Source organism: Halichoerus grypus, chromosome 2 (genome assembly GCF_964656455.1).
Source record: "Halichoerus grypus chromosome 2, mHalGry1.hap1.1, whole genome shotgun sequence".
NCBI classification, from domain to species: Eukaryota; Metazoa; Chordata; class Mammalia; order Carnivora; family Phocidae; genus Halichoerus; species Halichoerus grypus.
The window spans coordinates 49,628,608-49,650,764 of NC_135713.1; the positions used below are offsets into that span (position 1 = coordinate 49,628,608).

The window sequence follows — 22,157 nt, forward strand, 5'->3', positions numbered from 1 at the left end:
CTTCTTGGTGTGTATTCACAAATTATTTCACTGCTGTAATCACAGTGGAGATATGATTTTAGAGCTAATCACTAATCATAAATATGTTTTTTGGTTGCAACTCAGTTTTTATTGTTGCTAATGTCTGCACAATATGCCATTAAGTTGATGTCCCATAAGTCCAGGAGTTATAGATTCCTTCATATAGTTTGAGATATATGTACAAAGAGTTAATACAGGCTTCCAGTTATGGAATGAATAAGTCACAAGGATAAAAGGCACGGCATCAGGAATATAGTGAATAGTATTGTCATAGAGTTGTATGGTGACAGAAGGGAGCCATGCTTGTGGTGAGCACAGCACAACATATAGAGAATTGAATCACTATGTTGTACACCTGAAACGAATGTGACGTTGTGTGTCAACTATACTTAGATTTAAAAAAAAAAAAGTTTAAGAGTCAAGAAAAAAAATTAATACATTCAGAATTCCGTTTCAGGTATGGCAAATTAAACTGCTAGCAGACTGACCATCTTGCAAATAACAGCTCTAAACTCTGGAGAACACATGTAAAAACAACTATCAGTAGGGGAAACAAAAGCAGGCATATTTTGGAGGAAGATCAAACCTTGGGAGAAGGGGCCAGCACAAAGAGAGTTTCCACTTCGACAGCTTTAGCCTTAGGCGAGCCCACAGTTGTGGTGTACTGGAAAGCAGCTAAAACTCCAAAGAAAACCCACCATCTTTTTAGTTGGAAAACCAGAGGACAGAGACTAGGCAAGAACAGCTGGTAGACAGTGAAGAAAGAGAAAATAGAAACGGGAGGGCCAGAGAAGGGGTGCCCCCAAATTCTGTGTGAAAACTCTGCCCAGGTATCTGGCTAACCCCTGCACCATGCATCTAGTAAACAGATGCATAGCATCTTGCGGCTAAAACCAAACCAAGATCACGGGCAAGAATTTGCAGTTTGAGTTTAACCAAGTTAATTGACAGCTGAAACAGAAATATCTACACCCAGGGAATATAACAGAATCCAGAGTCTTCACAATGTAGCATTTGTAATATCCACAATATAATTCAAAATTACTCATAAATGAAAAGCCAGGAAAAACATACTTTGAATCAAAAAAGCAACGTCAGAGGCAAGTAGGGGCATTTCAAAGCGACAAAGGATCATCAAGAAGACATGGTAATTTTAAATATATAAATGTTTACTTAAAAACTTCAAAATAGGGGCACCTGGGTGGCTCTGCTGGTTAAGTGTCTGTCTTCAGCTATGACCCCAGAGTCTCAGGATCGAGCCCTGTGTCAGGCTTCTTGCTCAGCGGGGAGTCTGCCTCTCCCTCACCCTCTGCCCCTCCCCCTGCTCCTTCTCTCTTTCAATCTCTCTCTCTCTCTCTCTTTCTCAAATGAATAAATAAAATCTTTAAAAAAAACACTTCAAAATACATGAAGCAAAAATTGACAGAAAACTCCACCTTCTCACTACTGATAGAGCTAATCAGGTGCTATCGGGAGGCCCCCCAAATATCACTAACTTAAACATAAAGCTATGTGTTGCTCCAGTATCCCCAGGGAAGGAGTGCCTTTATCCCCATGGCCCTTGAAGGCTCATCACCTTGATCTATGCAGTAAGAAGAAATGGGGAGGGAGAACATCCCCCCCCTTTAAGAGCATAACCAGAAGTTGCACACATTTCTGCTCATGTCTCATTGGTCAGAATTTAGCCATGTGGCCACTCTCAGCTGCAAAGAAGATGGAAAATATAATCTTTATTCTCTGAAGCCAAATGCCCAGCTGTAAGTCAGGGGTTCTGCTACTATAGAAGAGACGGGAATATCAGGATATGGTTGGAAGTCTCACACACACCCCATCTTCATGATGTCTTTCCTTATAACAGGAAGGAGTTCTTTGAACTACCACAACAAAAGGCTGTCGTGTCATAAGATCATAGATCCGAAAGCCCAAGAGACTTTAGGGTGCAGTTCCCACTTTGGGTTTGAAAGGCAGAACTGCATTTTACAGGCCACCTCAAAGTCCTTGGGAGGCCATGGCTCGCTTGCTCATCTTGCCTCCTCAGTGTCTAAAAGAGTACCTGGTATATAATAGAGGCTCAATAAAGCTTGTTGAATATGTGTATACATGTTTTTCACTTTATTTCCTCATTGTTTGGGAATTTCTGGGTCTATTCCACTAAAAACATGAGTTAGGAGTCATTTGGGGCCCAGTTTGACAAGGAATGTTAGGAATTTGCTAAGGCAATTTAAGGAAGAGCTTTGAGAGAGTGGGCAAAGTGAAAGGGAAGCATTTCAAACCCCCAGTCAGAAGGGCCTTCGGGTAAACCCTGAGCCGGCTTGGCCTCCCTTCACAAGTGTCTATGGTGTGATTTCAGGCCCTCTTGCCCAAAAGTGTCTCCCCCACTGACATGTGCAGAGGCCTGAAATTCTGCCACTCATTATTCTTTGGGGTTAATTGGAGCCCCCTGTTAGTAAATATACTATTTGAGAGGATATTGTGACTCATTAGACCACTGCTCACTAACAACACCTTTCTAGAAGGCAATTCCATCAGACTATAGCAAGCAGGAACAATGAGAAGCCAATTTTCTTTTTTTTAACTGTGGGGACAAGCCCAGAAAGTAGGGAGCTGCCAGAAGAGCAGACGAGAGTGAGGGGAGAAGGCGAACAGAGCAGCCCAGCCAAGCGACAGCCTAAGGACACTGGCCCAAGGGTGCTAGGGGATGGGGACCAGAGCCCCAGGCTCACAGCTACCACCCCCCCCAACTTCCCAAATGGTAGCAGGTGCTAGAGCAATATTTGTTGGAGAGGTCAGTGGGGTGTGATATTTATTTAATTAATTTATTTAATGAACACTTACCTCATGCTTACTATGTGCCAGGCACCATTCTAAGTGCTTAACAAATATTGACTTGAATTTAAACCAGCACAACGGCCTTGTCAGAAAAGTTTGTCAGAGTTTGAGAGCCAACTCCACCAGTTTCTGGCTGCGTGACCTTGGGTGGGTGACTCACACCTTCTGAGGCTCATTTTTAATCCTCAATAAAAGGAATACCCCAGTGAAGGTACCTCCGAGTCTTGTGAAGAACTATTAAGCTAAGAGCCATAAAGGCACATTATAGACTATGAAATGTTCTACAAATCATGACTAATATTATAAGTAAGCCTAGAACGGGCTCAGGCTCTGGAACAACCATAACCACAAAAAAATCCGTCTCATGGTACCATGACCGCAGTCATCTTTTACATACCTAGTGGACTTTAGAACTGGATGACTTTGTTCGAGGCCCCACTCCCAGTGTATAAGCAGCATGACTTCGGGCAAGCTGCTTTATCTCTCAGTGATTCCGTGCTCTCTTCTATACAACTAGAGCTAATAATAGCATCTACTTCATAGAGTTGCTGTGAAAACTTTAAAAAGATGATGAAAATAAGGCCCTTAGGACAATGACCTAGAGTAAATGCCTCAGAAATGGTACACCTCTGCTCTTTTAAGCCTCACAACATTACCCAGTAGATATTGCTGTTGTTATTGTCCTTATTTTCCAGAGAAGAATGTAGAGGGATAGGGAGGACGGATCACTTGCCCCACTCCACATACCCTGGGGGTGATGAAGCTGGGGTTCCTGCATGGCTCTGTCTGACATGGGTACTTTTGTGGTTGCCTAAAGCAAATGTTCTCACTGTCCACAATGACACACCAGAAATGCCCAAGGGAATTCTTGAGCAAAAGCAAAACGAATTAGATCGCAACAACGTGGATGGAGCTAGAGACTACTATGCTAAGCAAAATAAGTCAGTCAGAGAAAAGACAAATACCCTGAAAAGAACAAATACATTGTTCCCTCATGTGGGGAATTTAAGAAACAAAACACATGAGCATAGGTGAGGAGAAAAAGAGAGAGGCAAACCATAAAACAGACTCTTAATTCTAGAGAACAAACTGACGGCTACCAGAGTGGAGGGAGTTGGGGAAGGGCAGGGAATAGGCGGTGGGATTGAGGAGGGCACTTGGGACAAGCACCCCGTGATGTACGGAATTGTTGAATCACTGTATTACACACCTGAAACTAACATTACTCTGTATGTTAACTAACTGGAGTTTAAATAAAAACTTGGAAAGAAAAAAAAGAAACAAGAATTAGAAAGCTAGTAAAGAAAGAGAGGTGACAAGTACCCGACTTCCCCTTATGTGCTAAGTTATTGCAACACAAGTGCTGGGAACTGGGAGAGGCTCCCAGAAGCCACCTGCTCCCACCTCCTGCCCAGTGTGGACATGGCTCAGCCTGACGGATTGTGAACCAAACTCATGCCCTCTCTGACCTGGACCATGACCAGAAACTTGCAATGAGATACGATGGAATTCCGGCCCATGGAGTGCGAACGGAAGGGATGTGTCCTTCCAGGCATAGCCTATAGTCCCCTCTTCCCCTTCCAACTACTGGATGCCATGGAGCATGGTGACCTAAAAAGCTACATGTTGAAGATGATGCAACCACAAGATGAAAAAGGCCCAAGTCTCTGAACCACTTTCTAGAGAAGAGCTGCCTTTCCATCAGAAACACCCAGCTGAGACGTTACATAAGCAAAACTAACTCTTTCATGATCGAGCCATTATATAGTTTGGGTCTGTGGGGCACAGCAGTTAGCATAACCCGAGTCAATGCAGGGAAGAGGAGGCAGGGTTTGCTAGCATCCCTGACTGCTGGACATCTGCCCCTGCTTAAATCTTTCCAGTGGTAGGGAATCCGTTTCCTCCTGAATTATTCATTGCCTCTGCATTTGTTCAGGTGACAAGTGTTTACTGAGTCCCTACTATGTGCCAGGCCTCGTGCTAGGATGAATGGGGCACAGAGATCTCTGCCCCCGTGAAGCTCATTGTCTGGACTGGTAGGCAGAAAGTAAACAAGTAAGCAGGCAATGAGGGTGATATTTATTGACTTTGATAAGTAACTTGCAGGGAATGAACAGAGCAACTGGGGAGAGGATCAAATTTAGATGGGGGGCCAAGGGGAGTCCTTCACGGAAGTCTCCTCCTAGGAGGTGCCGGAGACCCAACACAACCACCAGCAGACATCCCCGATTGTTTAAAAAAAAAAAATAGTTGGGTCTGTTGTCGTTTTGCTTATAGGAACAGGAAAATGTGTCTTCTTTAGCTCAACCTCTGGTCTTAATTATATAGTCTGGGGTCCCAGAGAAGTCTAATTGTTCCCACTTCCAGCTGACAGCTTCTCCAACACCCAGCACTTGCGGACCACCGTCATATCTCCCCTGCCCCCCAGAGTCCCTCCTCCTTGTTGGCTCCCGTAAGCAGCCCCCACAGGGTTGGGAGGTATCAAAAGATACCTGCCGCCGGTTTTAAAAACGGCAAGCAGCTGGCAGCAAGGACCCACGTAATGAGGGGGTCCCAGAGACGACGTGGACCCTCCCACCATCTGGAGGGTAATCGGTCCCGCTCCCGCGCTATTGCTTTTCCCCGGGGCTGCTGGCTAACTGCTGGCTCCCATCAGGCGTTGATTCTCTGACATCACGAAGGAGCGGGCAGGGTGAGAGCCTGCAAGGGCTCCCGCTGGAAACCTTCTCTCTCTCTCTCTTAAAAAATTTATTTTTTCAGTGTTAAAACCACGTCCCTCCCCGCTGGTTTGAACACCCAAACAAACCCAGCTGTCGCCCACACTGGACTGACACCGCAGGCATTTGGCTGCAGAGCCAAACAGGCAGCAGGAGGAGCTACTCAGAGTCCTGCTCCTCCAGATTCCTGCTAAGCTCCACTCAGGAGGCAGGGAGGCCGTGTCCTGCAAAGGCCCAGCCTTCCGCTCTCAGAATTAACTAGGACAGCACCTCAAGGGCAACAAGTTTGCCCTGCCCCCTAGGGAGCTCACAGGAGGCGGAGGCTGATGCCACACTCCTGGGGTCTCCGAGTGAGTGGACGTCCCCTGCCCCGCCCCCACCAAGGGTCCCCAGCAGCTCCGGGGGGCTCCGGGACAGTCACAGAGACTGAGGCCCTAGACCCAGGCACCGTGCAGAGAACTGTTTGCCTTGCCCGGCTTGGGGATTAAAACAACTTCTACTTCTTGCTTTCTCACACTTTCCACTGAGGTCACTTGGGGCAAGACTGAGTCAAGGCTTCCAGAGGGAATGACAACACCGGGGAAGCAAAGAGCGGGCTCTGAGCATAGGATACGCGCTGCTGGGCCCCGTCTGCGGAATCACAGCCTTCTGCGGCCTTCACGCCGCTTCTTGGGGTCTTCAGAGACCTGACCTGTAGCTCTGTTGCTTCTGACATGTACTTGGTTCTCCTTCCTCCCCTGTGCACCCCGGGTGCTGGGAGGGGCTCGCTCCTCGGGGCGTGCAAGTTCAAGGTCAGCCCTGAGAGTGAGCCCTCCTCAACGTTGGCCCCCCATGCGTCTCATTCACCGCCCCTACTCCGGGCCCCGGACTTGCCACCCAAATTTGGCTTCCACGCAGTTCTCTGAGGAAACATTTTATTTCTTTGATCTTTCTCATCCCCTATCCGTTGGAAAGAATGATGGATGGCTGCATACCCCCACGTCATCCAGCTTGGAGAGGGAGAGCTTTTATTTGTTTGGGTTTTGGCCAGACAGTCCTTCAATTTTGTTGTTGTTGTTGTTGTTGTTGTTGCCAATGCTTAAAGTTCAGAAGAGTTCAAAGGAAAACAATTCACCTTTCTAGTGTCTCCTGAAAACACAAAAGATATGGCCCCTCGGGCTGGGGCAGAGTCGTGGCTGCCCTTTTAGGCCCTCTGGACATGGCCTGAACTCTCCAGCCCCCCACAGCCCCACCTGTGCCGACTCACCATTTATATGACCCGCTCAGCCCCCATAGGCGTTGGAGGTTGCAATCTTTGGTCTGAAGGCAGATTATGTCCAGACACAGAGTAGCTTATCTCTGACAGTACGATTTCCAGCACCAGTGACTGGCCAGGTTGGGAGACTAGGGCAGGGGGGAGGGGGGAAGGGGGAGATTTCCTGATGTCCTTGAAAGTAGGCCATAGCAGCGTGTCCCCAGTCCACCAGCCAGGGCACAGAAAGAATCGGAGCCTGCAGTTTGGGGGAAGCAACATATCGTGTAAGAGCATCAGGAGAGCAGCTGGGACCAAGGGACTTACCTGGAGATGAAAACAGCGCCGACCAAGGGCCAGGAGGCCTGCCTGGCTACCCCCCCATTGGCCCCAGACTCCTGTGTGTTGTTGAGTCCAACTCCTCCTGGAGCTTCTTCGCATTCCTCGGCTTTTATTAAGCAGAGTCGGGCTGGATGATCTTGAAGGTCCCTTCCAGCTCTAGCTCTCTTGAATGTGATGCTTACTCTTCTTCCGTGCAATTATTCTAGTAGAAAAAGAATCTCCGAACATTGTTCGGGCCAGCTTAGAAGAGCAATTGAGTGAAGATCAGAAACCACGTTTCACTGATAACTTGGAATTTTGCAACTTTGGCGGTGCTCTACTTATCCTTTCATAATTTCTTTGATTCTGCTAAGAGCTCAAAGAATAGCCTGACTCAACAACCTCTTGCCTTAACAGTCGCTCATCTGCTTGAAAATTCACTAAGTGTGAAATCTAGTTTGCTGAAGACTGGGTCTCTACCCTGAAGAAGGCCGAGGAGAAGAAAGCTCCCCATCCCATGCTGAGGCGACGATCCGAGTGGAATTGAATGCGACAGGCAGGCATGACAGATATCCGGGCAGAGCTCCGTGCCGTGCGAGCTGCGGGAGGAAACCAGGAAAGACAACCAGGGGTAAAGCCCTGTCCTCACCCTCAAGGAGAATACAGTAGGGCAGAAGGTTTAATGCAATGCCCCCAGAATCCAAATGCACGACAGAATCAATAAAAGTCTCTCAGGGTTATAAAGTGCTAGGAGGAGTCCGAAGAGGAAGGAGTTACATAGGCCTAAGGAAGTGAAATTTAGACAGGTAAGGAAAGGATGAAGAGGTGAGGGTGAGCAGGAGGGAACACAGGCTTCATTCACCAAGGACGAAAGCTTCCTCCGGCCTGCTGTTGCCCTAGGCACTGGGATGGAGGGCCTAACAAGCCACACAGGAGTCCTGTTTTCGTGGCTCTTACTTCCCAGTGGGGAACAGAGACAAGTACATAAATACATAAGATCATTTCAGATATTGTTAGTGCTATGAAGGATACTAAATGAAGTGATTGTCATCGACAGTGACTATGAGATGGACAGGGAAGACCTCTCAGAGGGGGCACAGTGTCATGATCTGGGGAAGAGCACCCCAAGTCATCTGCAGACATTGCACACTGCCAAATATCCTTGGGAGGGGGGCAAAAATGCCCCCAAATGAGAAGTGATAGAGACCCTACTATAGCTAATACCAGAGGGTTACTGGGGCTAACAGCTTTATCCCGCCCCAAGAATCCTACAGCCAAAATGGGTTTAACCCCCCAAATCAGGGGCAACATGACTTGGTCCCCGACAGAGAAAAGACAAGCACCCTCTTGCAGAATGCTGTTTTCCCCCCATATTGTCTGGCATTTCCCAGGCTTCTTCCATTGCCCCCCATTGTCTCCTTGAGTGATTAATGTGGAGGAGGGAGCGGAGTGTGGTGGAGCCCAGTGGTGGGTGGGTTGTTCCATCCCAGGGCTCTTGGCCGCCAGACAGAGGGCAGAACCATAGCTCTAATTTGCTCCTTCTGATTCTGAGACAAGCCTCCCACAGTACAGACCAGATGGACATGAGAGCATCAGGAATGTGCGTCAGTCCCCCCGATGTGTAAGGTGGGTTTGTCATGGCCACTTTTGCCTATGTCTTTATTTTTATTGTGTTTTTTAAAGATGACTAGAGAGGAAAACAAAGTATGATTTGATTCAACAGGTTCATATAGAGCACCTTCCCTGTGTCCACTACACTGGTCTTTCCCATGGACCAAGAAAAGACACGATGGAGTAGAATCCCCAGGTGCCTTTGAGGAGCTGCAAGTCCAGGGGAGAGCTGGTGTGGGTTCATGTGAGACACCACAAGGGACAGGCTGCAGAGGAACACTGAGGCCAGACCCTCAGGGGCCTTGAATGCCAGGCCAAGGAACTTTAACTTCATTTTATAAGGTAGAGACAATAGGGAGCCATGGAAGTCTCTGAAAGCAGTGCAGTGTCACTTCGAGATCTGTGCTGGGGGACAGGCAGGGCGCAGACACTTCTACAGGAGAAGAGTGAACAGCCCAAGGACTTGGCCCTCTTATTCAATACCTGAGGGCCTATGTGGTTGATTACCTGCAGCAGAGCGGACCTCCTCCCCCCTGCATTTTATCCACAGCCCGTTTCTTGGCCGCCGTTTGGAGCAGCTCAGCATGAGGGGCTCAGGGGTGGGAGCCAGGAGCCTCCTTGGGGAAACAAGCACGGTCCAGTGGTTGCTACATGGCTCAAGATGGATTCTGGCCCCCAAAGGATCACAGTGCCTTGCCTCTGAAGGGAGTGGGTGATGAAGCTGCCTCAGTGTGGCTCAGAAAACAAAACCAGCCTTGGCAGCACTTAAGAGCGTTTTGGAAACTTCGGACCAGGTTTGGTTTTGTTTTGCTCCCAGGCCCTTAGAGTAAGCTGCAGAAATCACCTCTGTGGGCTGAGATTCCCAATGGCTCCCCAGCTCCCACAGCTGCCAAGGACCTTTCCTGGCCCGCAGCCACGGCCCGCCACGTGGTGGTCGTCTTCGTTCCAAAACTGAGCCGACCTACCACAGAGGGACTGGCGTTCACCAGGGCAACTGCGGGCAGAGGGCGGGGTGACCGGAGGCTGGTAACGGACATGGCCGCACTCAGACCGGTGATTGATTGGCCGGTTCCCACAGAGCGGACGCCAAGTTCAATACTTCCTTCCTGTCACCCAACGGTCAGAACAGCCTAATGAAGTAGGTGCAATTCTTGTCTTCGCTTCTCAAATAAACTGAGGCACAGAAAGCAACTTGCCCAGTCACTTAGCTCGAATTTGGCAGAACCTAGATTCAAACCTCGTTCTGATTCCAAAGCTGAGGCTCTTGCCCCCACCCCCTCAGCCTCCCACCCCCGCCTCCCATTTCTCAGCATTTCCCTTGGGCAGCAAGTACCCATCACCTTGCACCTATATTTTCTCAGCTAAACATCCAGCTCTTCCCACGCATGGCCCCTGGTTCAGGAGAATCTCACCTCTGCCATGAACTAACTCTATGACCATGGGAAGAGTCCCTTCATCCATCTGGGCCTCAGTTTGCTCATCAGTAAAATGGGGATGCCCTGCCTATTTTATAGAGTCAGTGAGGGGATTAAATCAGTTCATGGGCCCCTAACCTCTCAGTAACTTGTGATGGGCACATAAGCAGAAGGTCTTACGATGATGCAGAAATGACTCCCATAGTAGCACCCAGGCAGTAAGCACCCAGGAGGTCTCCACAAATAGACTCAAGCAACAGGTGTCTGTACTGGGAGCAGCTCTGTACCTGCCAACTCCACTGGCAAAACTTGCTCTTGGCTCTTCCCACAGAGAGGTCACATTCCATGACCTGGCAGCCCGGCACAGGGAAACAGCCCTGCCCAGCCACGCTGGACATTGAACATTCAAGGGGCTCTGTTTGTTTATAAAGGTGTACAAGCGTCCAAGTTCTCTTGTTTGCTGACAAGGCGAGAAGACAGGGGAAGAGGGAGAGAGAGCCCAAGGGAAGCATGGAGACACTCTTTGTGCTCAGCTGTTAAACAGAAGCACTGCCTCCCCAGGGCTGAGGCCAATACTCTCCCCACAGGCCGGCTGTGCACTGCTGTGTTCATAGATCAGACTTGGGTCTGACTGAAAAGGAGCCTGGAAGCAACATTCCAGGGCTCTTGTCACATCTGCTACAGTAGTTCCTAGAACTGTTGTAACCAAGTATCACAAACTGGGTGGTGTAACCAAGTATCACAACAGGAATTTATTGTTGCTCTGGATTCTAGAAATCCAAAATCAAGGTGGCAGCAAGGCCATGTTCCCTCTGACACCAATAAGAAAAAGGTCCTCCTTGGCCTCTTTCAGCTTCTCATAGCCCCAGACATTCCTTACCTTGTGGCATCATACCTTCAAGCTCCACCTCCTCCTCTACCTGTGTCTTCACACCATCTTCCATCTAGGAGCATCTGTGTCCAAATTGCCCCTTCTTATAAGGACACAAGTCATTTTGGATTAGGGCTCCCCTAAGGACCTCATTTTTACTTGGTCACTTCTATAAAGGCCCTATTTCCAAATAAGGTCACATTCTGAGGTACTGAGGATTAATATCTTTTGCAAGGACATGATTCAACCGTGATGCCTGCCCTCCTCACTCTGTGTATCCAGTAGGGAGGGAAAAAAAAATGGCTCAAAAAATCTGGCTGGCTTTGAGTCCCACTTCTGTGCATAATTGGCTTCCTGGTTTTGACCAGGGATTTTGAATGTGGTTCCTCACCTGGCAGACTTGGGGAAAAGATTAAATGAGATCATAGAAATCACTAACTTTACAGATTGAAGTGACCTTTGAGATCATCCAGCATTTCCCAAAATGCTCACAAGAGTACTGATCTTACAAAGTCATCTTAGAATAGCAGTGGGGAATGGTGCTATGCATCCCTCTCAGAGATTCTCAATGTGGACTAGTAGGGCAAAGACCCTGAGAAATCCTGCAGTTAAAAAAAGAGAGAGAGAGAGAGAGAGAGGCCTTTTTTGTCCCAGCATCTCCCAAACTCATTTCACCATTATTTGGGTAATCCCTGGTAACACACCCTTGATCACCGATCCACACTTGGGAAATGTTCATTAACACTTTTAGTTCATTAGAAAACCAGGACTTAAACTTTGATCAGCTCCAACATAAACTACTTATTCCCAAATTTTCGTCTCAGGCTCAGCTTTGAGGGGAACCCAAAGTGAGACAGAACTTTGTTTCCCAAAATAAAAACAGCTTTACTGCTATTTAAAAACTTTTTAAATTTATTTTTAATACTATGTACTCATTGGTAAATTTTCCAACAACGCAGGAAAGAATAAGGAAGATAAGTCAAACTTACTTTAAACCCTCCCACCCCAAAATAACCAGCTGATATGAGATCTTCATTACTTCTGCCTCCTGTTGATTGCACACAGAGGTGATGGGGCTCAAAAACTGGGATAGGAGCTGGATCCAGAACCAGTGAGTTCAGAAGCACATCCTAATGTTAATTCTTGCTCAAAATTTATGCAAGTGCCTTGGCCTCCTTGTGCCTCAGCTTCCCCTTGTCCCTTTAGGGAAAAATGTGTCCATGGCAGAACCCAAAGATTGGTAATATTAATGGCGATCATTTACTGGGTGCCTACTAGGTGCACACAATATTATATTACATGTTATTGCATCCAGGAAATTAGCTTAATCTTCACATCTACCCAGGGAGGCAATGAGACCACTGAGGCTTCAAAAGTGACTTGCTTAAGGTCTTACAGCTGCTAGCAGCAACAGGGTTAGAGTGTGAACCCTGGAGTTATCTGCATAGCCATGATTCCATGACTCTGGACACCACACATTGCAGACATCCATCATATTTTCTGAGGTCTCAGCTCCAGTTAAATGCCCTTGCTATGTTTGGGATAATTTCAGCCCTATACATCCCATTTTTCCAAGGTGGAACCTAGAAAAATCAAATCAAATTCCAGCCTTTCTTACAATATGGATCAAGGCACATGTCTCAGATTCCACCAATCAGACACAATCCTATAAACTTAGATTCCGAAGAGAGCAACTCAAGGAAAGAGACTTTCCAAGAGATCTATTTTGCTGGCAAGAGTGGTAGAGATGGGTCTGACTTTTGGGGTGACAGTGTTTGCATGGTTGAGATGTGCCACATGTTCCTTCAAGGGCTTGATGTGACAAGAGCAGGTGCAGTGGTCCCCATCATTGCAGCTCTGTAGAGTGTTAAAGTCATTGCTCCTGGGAGCTTAGCCTCGAGCCTGGTTATCCATTGCTCCTAACAATTCTGAGACTTCCTAATATCCTTTTGATAAACAACTTCTCTGCCCAACTAGCCAGAGTCAGTTTCTATTGCTTGCTACCAGAAACCCTGACTGATAGGTGCTGTATCATTGTAAGCGATGCCTCTCAATACACAAAACTAGTGATTTTGCGTGTCTACAGACTAATGAACAGAGCTAGTCACTTTCTGACAGATTTGATTAAAGTAGACAAAGTGAATTCATTTTGATCCCAAAGGGAACTTTGGGCCAAAGTTGTATAAGTTGGTTTAAGCCACACCAATCCTATTCCCCATAGAGGTTAAATCTCTAGTTCACATTGTATTTTGTACCTGGGGTCTAGGTGTCAGAAGCCACAGGATAATAGATTTGCCTGAATGAGTCTTCTGAAAGAAGTTTAATTGAAATCATATCTGTCCTTCAATCCAACAGCCCTCAAACTATGTTCTCATAAAGTTAGAGATTGGAGCAGAGGTTCTTTACACTCTCAGAATATTGAGGACCCAGGGCACCTGCTGGTGCAGTCGGTTGAGTATCTTGACTCTCGGTTTTGGCTCAGGTCCTGATCTCAGGGTCCTGGAATTGAGCCCTGCATCGGGCTCCCTGCTCCACAGGAAGCCTGCTTCTCCCTCTCCCACTCCCCCTGCTTGTGTTCCCTCTCTTGCTGTGCCTCTCTCTGTCAAATAAATAAATAAAATCTTTAAAAAAAAAAAAAAAGACTCTCTCTCCTTCTGCCCCTCCCCCTGTGCTCTCTTTCGCTCAAATAAATAAATAAATCTTTAAAAAAATATATTGAGGACCCAAACCCAAACAGCTTCTGTCTATGTAGGTTATGTCTATCCATAGCTACTGTTTCCTAAATAAAATCTAAAAAAATTAAATTGTTTATTTATAAATTCATTTTCAAAAATAACAAAAACATTACATGTTAACTAACACATTTAAAAAAAAAATAGCTGTATTTTCCAAACAACAACAAAAAAGTTAGCAAGAAGAGTGACATTGTTTGACATTTCTGTAAATCTCTTTAATTGTCTGGCCTAATAGACGACAGCTGGATTCTCCTATTTCCCTCTGCTTTGGTCTGCTGCATGTCACGTTGTCATGCGGGCTCTAGAAAACCACACTCTGCACTTACGAGAGAATGAGACTGGAAGAGAAAATATCATTTTAGCATTATCATGAAAATAGTTTTGACCTCACAAACCTCTAGAAAATATCTTGAGGATCCCCAGGGGTCCCCAGCCTGCAGTTTGAGAACCACGGCTCTAACCACTAAAACCGTTTCATACCTTACATCCCTAGCTTTCCAATCCAGGCTGCAACTGATTCACATGATGGGTCACTTTTACATCCTAATTGTCAGCCTAACAATGCGGTCCCATCCTTTAGGATTATTTTATTCACTGGTCCACAATCTGTCTGCCTTCAGGTATAACTGATTATTGATGGCCCTGCTCAACAAGTCAGGAAGCCTGCTTCTGCCACTATCTGGCTGTGTGACCTTGGAGAGGTCACTTGTCCCCTCTGCGCCTTACTTCTACACTTGCCAAACAGATACTTGTTGACTTCATAAGACTGCTTAAAAATCTAATCGGGTAATTAGCATGAAAATGCTTTGGATACATCCATGTAATTGAATACCATACAATTTTTTTTCAATGAACGTATAATTTGGGATGCTTTGGGTTGTCAGTAATATGACTCAAACAAGCTTGAGTTATCGACTCATTTAACTGAAAAGTCGAGAAGTGGCATGAGCCTGGGGCATGGTTTGATCCAGAGGTTCCTGGTGGAGTCTGGATTGATGTTTTCCTGAATCCTGATTGATGTTTTCTGCCATACTCTCAACTCTGTTCCGTATAGCTTCCATGTCAGCTAGCACCCCTCCTGGTAGTAATAATGACCACTGGATTTCTAGTCCCACCTTCTTATGTTACACCACCTGAGGTAAAAGAAAACATCAATTCGAGAAGCTTCCATGAAAGAGAGAAACTTTCTATCTCATAAGTCCCCAGCAAATGTCTCCTGTTGGGTCAAGTGCCCATCTCCAAACCAATTGCCAAAGTCTGGGTAATAAGATAAGCTGATTGGTACAATCTAATCAATGTCCATTCTGGAGCTTAGGGTAGGATGACTCACCTAAACCACTTGGCTTGGAAATTCTACATTCTTTTATTTATTTATTTTTTTAAGATTTTATGTATTCATTTGAGAGGAAGAGAGAGAGCACAAGCAGGGGGAGTAGCAGAGGCAGAGGGAGAAGCAGGCTCCCCGCCGAGGACAGAGCCCGACATGGGGCTCGATCCCAGGACTGTGAGATCTTGACCTGAGCTGAAGGCAGACGCTTAACCACCTGAGCCACCCAGGCGCCCCAGAAATTCTACATTCTTTTAAGAATGAGAAGGTAGGAATAGTTGTTTGGAAGGCAATCAATGAATGTGCAATAAACATCACAGATTTGCATTTATTGACTAAGGAAGATGATCACAACATACTATACAGTAAAAAATTAGATTAAAGAAGACTATGTCTACTAAGATCCCCATCTTACAAAATAGATATGTGCATGTTTGTGTGTATTATATATATATATAAAATACATGTGTATACATACTATATATATGGGGGGTGTGCATATGTTAGTGGTAATGACTGGGGGATGGCATTATGGGTGACTATGCACTTATGTTTGTTTATTAGTTTGCTTTTTGCTATCTAGTTTTTATATAATAGAAAGTAAAATTTCAGTACAGGAACAAGTCTAAGATCCTATAAAGATGTGAAGCATGACAACTGACCATCCCATTCTCCACTCCTATAAGTCTTCCATCCTGGAACCTCAGGCTGACCTCAGCTACCATGAGGGATGTCATCTAATGGAACTCCAGACAAAGGGCTCAACCAGCCTCAAGAAACTTCTCCCATCTATGTACATTTTGCTTCAACACCCCTAAAGAATCACAAAACCAGGATCTCTTGCTCAGAATAGAAAGCAGTCTATTTTCATTTGTATGCAATTCTAATTTTCACTGGATCTCTCCCCTCTCCTCCCCCTCTCCCCAAACCCTCCATCAGCTCCCATGACCTCATCATGATATTTAGAATAATAGTCTTTTCCCACAGGTCATCAGCTTCTAAAATAAATATATTTCCATCAACGGAAGCTGAAGAGTCACCGAAATTATTATACCTCGGTTCAGAGTCACAAGCTCATTAGAGACTGATTATTGGGCTTTTCCAAAATGAATGGCAACGGAAGAAGCCAAATGATTCTTTTTTATTTAACTAGGAAAAGAGATGCATAGGCAGATTAACATCTAAAGCAGCCTTTGGAAGAAGTAATGAGTTAGCCAATAGGTAAGGAAATGAGGGAACAACCAGAAAAGCCCCCCTAACGTCTCAGTGAACATCTCACTGGCCTCTGAATCGCCCTGGAAGACACCAACAGCAGTGAGGCAGCTTAGCCAGAAGGAAGAAAATTCAAGAATGGAAGTCAGAAATTTTAGATCCCATGTAGTACCTTACTCCACCTCTCTGGGCTTCTCTGGGCCTTTGAAGTTGGGTAAAATCAGAGATGACAAATGACTGACATCCCTCCACCATCCCCTTCTTCTTCTTCCTGGCAGCCATTACTAATCCAGCCTAGAATCCTTTCCCAGCGAGCCCAGATGTGCCGGAGAACCAGCGCCATGCTCCAAGCAGCCGCTCTCCATTTATCAATGAACACATGAAGCTGTCTGTCACCCCTGGGCTAATGATTTCTAAAATGCCCATAAAATTCTGACACTCTGATTTCCCTTAGCTGACCCAGGCCCACATCATCTGTTAGATGCTCATAGCTAGCATTTAACAATCAGTCATAACTTTATTAACATCATTCATAAAATAATCGATAGTGAGTGCTTATCATTGAGAGGACATTGAAACAATGGTGACATGTCTGACTTTGGATGTCAGAAGAACTGTCATATGAAAGAGTCAGGCAGTGTATTCTGTGTGACCCCAAGAGATGGGACTGGGGCCCCTGGGTGCAAGTTACAGGAAGATTGATGGTGGTGTTTGCAAGCCCATGGGCTTACCTAGAGGAGAGCATCTCTCTCTCTCTGGAGGTACTGCAGGCAAGGTGGGCTCAGCCAGGCCCCAGGGAGGCTGGAGAACACAGATCACAGGGCCAGGCACCTACAAGGGCCAGGCAGGTAATGCAATTATGTGAGGACCCAGTATGAACAACGCAGGGAGCTGTGAGGTTGATGCTGACCAGAGAGCACATGTCTGGTCTGAAGGGGGAAGCCACCAGGCTGCGCCAAAGGCAGTCCTTCGTTCACCTTCCCCACCTCCCAGCTCTCCAGCTGTCCTAACTTCTTTCATATGAGCCCCCTCTTATCATTTCCCCGCTAGGCAATTAGCAGTGTCTGTCACAGATGCATGTGTAAATAACAAGACAATGATATACAGGGCAGAGCAAGATGCCATGGGAATACAGGGCAAAGAGGGATAGCTTTGGTGTGATGGGGTTGATGGGGACCTCCTGGAGAATATGGCGTTCGCTCTGGACTCTGAAGGAGGTTGGAGTCCAACATGCAGAGGTAAAAAGGAAGGGCCCTCCAGGCAGGAAGGTAGCTTGAACAAAGGCACTGGGGTAAGAAAATGCTGGAGCAGAGGGAACATGAAGAAAGAAAAGAGAAAGCTGGAAACATGGGACCTAGGCAGATCATAAGTGCTCAGATGCTTTGCCAGGGAATTCGAGCTTTATGATGCAGCTTAGGGGTTTTTCTATTGTTCCTCACTCCTCAGCTTTGCCACAGCAATCCTCCTGGTCTCTTGCGTCAGTCCTTATTCAGGCCTCTCTGGAAGGGGATGGGAAATAGGCACAATTCATCTGATCAGTGGGTCTGGGAGGGGAAATGGGTGTGGGTGGCTCAGTGCCTGTGCACCTGCGTGCTCCCACCATGGCATCAGAGGCAAAGGTCCTCTCCACAAAGAAGCACATGGTGGTCCTACTCCACTCTCAGCCAGATAATTCTGCCTAATCCAGCGGTGGAAGTACTAAAAAGCCCATTGGTCAGTACAGCTAAAAGCTACACTCTCCAAACAGCCTCATCAAGAAGAAAGGCAAGTTTTTGATCCTCGTTTGACTGATTCTTGTGTTTCCTCAAATGGCCCAGAATTCAGGCTTGCAATGAAGTTGAGAAAAAATATGATGAACCCTCTTAAGCTCCAAAAACAAAACCCTCCCCAGATCTACCGAATCTCAGAAGGTGAAACCCAAGCGTCTATTTTTTGGAAAGGTTTCCAAAATGTTTCTGATATACAACACTGGCTAAGAACACCTGACATAAGTACTAGGGAGCCATAGAAGGTTTGTGAGCAGGAGACATAGGTCAGCGACTGAGAGTTGTCTACCCAGGTATCTATATTGTTTATCATCCTTATTAACAAAACCTCCAATTTTATTTAGAGTAGAAATGTGCCCCCTCAGAAGGACTACATTTCCCAGGATCCCTTGCAGATAGGTATGGTCATGTGACTAAGTACCAGCCAGTGAAAGTAAAGGAGAAATGTGATGACAGCTTCTGGGAAACTTTCTTGAAAGGTGGCTGGCCTGGGTCCTTTATGTTTCTTTATGTGTCACCTCTTCTTCTAAACTTCTGCCTCAAATGTGGATGTGATAGCTAGAGCTGCAGCTGTCGTCTTGGACCTTGAGTCCAAGGGCCATCCCCATAGCCTAGCAGCTAAATGCTTGAAGGAATTCAAGACCCAGATTGCCATGGAACCATCATACCAGAGAAGGAAAGTCCCACCTTGTTCAAGCCTCTGTTATTTTTAGTTTTCTGTCACTTTCTGCTGAACCTAATCCTAACGGGTACAGAAAGAATATGAACCTGAATGTATTTTAATCACACCACTCCCTATACTGGGCATATTTAAATTTATCAATCAATAAACTGAAGACTTATGATGTGCCAGGCCCTGGGGACAAAATGAGGGACAAAGCAGACTAGGTCCTGCTTTCTTACTGACTGCAATCTTCTGGAGGATATAGATGATGATTAAGTAAAGAAATAATAATTACAAACTGTAACAAGAGCAATAAAGGAAACAAATATGGAGCTGAGATAAGAAATGGAGGAGGTGGCAGTGATCCAAAGACCTCTAGTAGATGTGGTAGTCAGAGAGGCCTCTCTGAGGAGGTGATATTTAAATAAAGGTTTAAAGAATGAAAAGGAACCAGCCCTGTGAATTGAGGGAGGAGACTTAGAGACAGAGGAAATGGCATCTGCAAAGGTCCTGGGGCATATGCAAAGAGGCTGGTCTAAAAAAAGAAATTGAAAGCAGACCAGGGTAGCTTGGCCACCAATGGAGCAAAGATGTGATTCTCGCAGCAACTGATATTGACCCCTTGACAAGAGGAACAAATCTACTTGAACATGTTCCCTGCTGGCCCTTATTTTAACATTTTACATCTTATGTGAAATAACTTTCTGAGTATAATGGATACCTCTGTGAAGCCAAATGGCATGAGTTCATAGCCAAGAGGAAGGGGCAAACAAGCTTTCCTACATTGTGGAACCGAGGGTGGTACTGGAAAAACAGATGGCTTTCCTGTTGGGAAATAAACTTTCAAGGAGAAAAGAAAATGTCCTTTGAGTTTCTCCATGAGTCCACAAAGCTCTGCTTTCTTAGCCAAACACACCACACCCCAGGAACCTCCAGATCCCAAATATTAGCATCTTTCAGAAATTTCCACTGAAAGTGTAGTGCTCAGTGATAGCTTTTCAAGAGGGATGGGAAATTTAAAAAGAAGAAGAAAGTGCAGTGCTAATTAGAAGGAAGAGTGGTAAAAATAAATAAATATATACATACATACACACATACATACATAAATAAATATTTCCGGGCAGTTTCTCCAGATCAAGTTGTTAGTATGACCTCGAGCCAAGAATTAAGTGAAGGTTACTTTTAAATGCAAGGTGAAGCTCCCAAGGCATTGGTTCTCAACCCCGGGGAAACTGGGAGCTCTGGGGCCTTTGCTTCAGATGTAAACACTGGGTCTGTCCCCAAAGATTTGAACTACGTAAGTCATGGATAGGACCCAGAGGTCTGTCTTTTTAACAGGCACCAGGTGTTTCCTATCACTGAGAAACACAACCCCCCTCGGGCTGGGGGTATGGGCCGTTAGAGAGGAAGGGAGCAGGGCCAGAAGAAAGGCAGAGGTTCAGAGACTCCTCGAGAAGTTTGCACAACTCTGAGCTGCATTCATATGGGGGGGGGGGATCACACCTGGCTCCAAACCTCAGGCTCCTCACTTCCCCCCTGCCCTCTCTCATCACTGCTGTCACTCCCTTGCAGACACCCTTAGCCCCCTGCATAGCCTCCTGGCAAAACCCCAGCCCCGAATCAACCCAACTTCCTGCCACCCCAAGCAGCTGGCTGTGACTAGAAAAGAAGACACGGACAAAGCTGACTAGTCTTTAACCTTCAGGCCACAAATCTCCCATCCCCACTGATCACCCAGCTAAGGCCATTGCAGGGGACCCCGTTGCTCCTCTCCTGTTCAGGGACTTTGCTGACAACTCTTTCCCTGTGTGCTCCTATGGAATCAGCCTTCCCTTCTTCGCTGGACCAGTCCCTAGGCCTGCAGCCTCATTGCAATATCTCCCATCTTGGCACCCTCATCCCCTGCCAGCGACCACCGTCCTTCCTGTCTCCCCCAGAGCAAACCTCCTGGAAAAGTTGTCTCTCCCTCCACCTTCAACCCCTCCTCATGCATCATCTTTGTCCCCCTTCATCCAGGCTTCCTACTCTCCCTTCTGCAGAAACATCTCCCCCAGAGGGGTCTAGACAGCTCCATGTCACCAACCCCATGGGTCGCGAATCCTTAGCGTCCACTAGCAATTGTTCCTTGAACCTCCGGCAGGATTTGGCACACTTAACTACCCCTCCTTTTATTATCACCAGGCGTCTGGGCCCCCACCCTCCCCTGGGTGTTCTATCAACTCTGTACCCACTTCTCTATTTCAATTACCGCTGCACCCTTCTGACCTCACTGTTGAAAGATCCCCGGGGTTCAGCTCTGCTTCCTCTTCTCTCCAGCTTCTCTCCTCACTCCCTGGATGGTCTCACCCGGGGCCTGTGGCTTGAAATACCAGCCATGTGTTCACTCCCAAACTTGGTCTCCTGCTCCAGCATTTCCTCCCAATTGCAAATTTGGATTATCTAACTTCTCACTCCACACCGCCTCTTGATGCCTTTTAGGCATTTCAAACTTAAAATGTCCAAAGCAGAATTCTTGATTTCCTGCCCCGACTCCCAAATTTTTTCTTTAAAAAATTGCTTCTCCCCGCCGTGCTTTCTGCAGCCCAAATGGCGCCCCACTCACCCAGGTTCTCAAGCCAAAAATCTGTCATCCCTGACACATCTCTTTCCCTCACACTCCACAAGCAATCTATGGGCAAGTCCTGCTGGCTCTCGCAGCAAGAGGTAGCCCAAATCTGACCCCTTTCAGTGCCCCCACCCAACCCCAGAGGCCGCGCCATCGGCCCTCCCCAGGACAAGCGCAGGAGCCTCAACTCCTCTCTCTGCCTCCACCCCTGCCCTGGCCCCTGCGGCCTGTTCACACCACAGCCAGAAGGGTCTCCTCCAGCAGTAAGTCAGATCGTGTGTGTCATTTCCTTGACCAGAGACTTCCAACCTTTTCTCATCACATCTGGAATAAAATCTAAACTCAGCGGGAACAACTCGCCCACCAACCAGGGCCAGCCTGCCTCGTCCACCTCCTTGTTGCCCCTCTCCTGTTTCCTGGGCTGCAGCACTCAGCCCTTCTTTCTGCCCTTCAGGCAGCCCCGCTCGTCCCTGCCTCAGAGGCTTGGCCCTCACCCGTCCCTCTGGCAGGAAGCCTTTCCTCTCGGCTTGTCCACGGCTCACACCTGCATTTCTTCATGTTTCCGCACAGATGTTACCGCCCTAGAAAGCCTTCTCCTACCCACCCCGTTCTCTCTTCCTTTACCTTGCTTTAATTTTCTTCAGAAAGCCTCCAACAACCTGTGGTAGGCTGAAGAGTGGCCCCCGAAAGGACACATCCTAAAGCCTGGAGCCTCTGAATATGTCACCTTATGGGGCGAAAGGGACTTGGCAGGTGTGATGGAGAACCTTGAAATGGGGAGATGATCCCAGAGTATCCAAGTGGGCCCAGTGTGATCACAAGGATCCTCATA

The 22,157-nt window shown here is 46.8% G+C and overlaps 1 long non-coding RNA gene across 2 annotated transcripts in view; it reads right to left on the bottom strand.

The window, feature by feature from the left end:
* Positions 1-21,172, bottom strand: part of LOC118542977 (uncharacterized) — a 126,021-nt gene extending 104,849 nt beyond the window's left edge. For both annotated transcript variants that reach the window (XR_004920863.2, XR_004920862.2), the window contains exon 1: positions 20,986-21,172. This is a non-coding gene — a long non-coding RNA (uncharacterized LOC118542977). The remainder of the gene's footprint in view (positions 1-20,985) is intronic.
* Between the last annotated feature and the right edge of the window lie 985 nt (positions 21,173-22,157).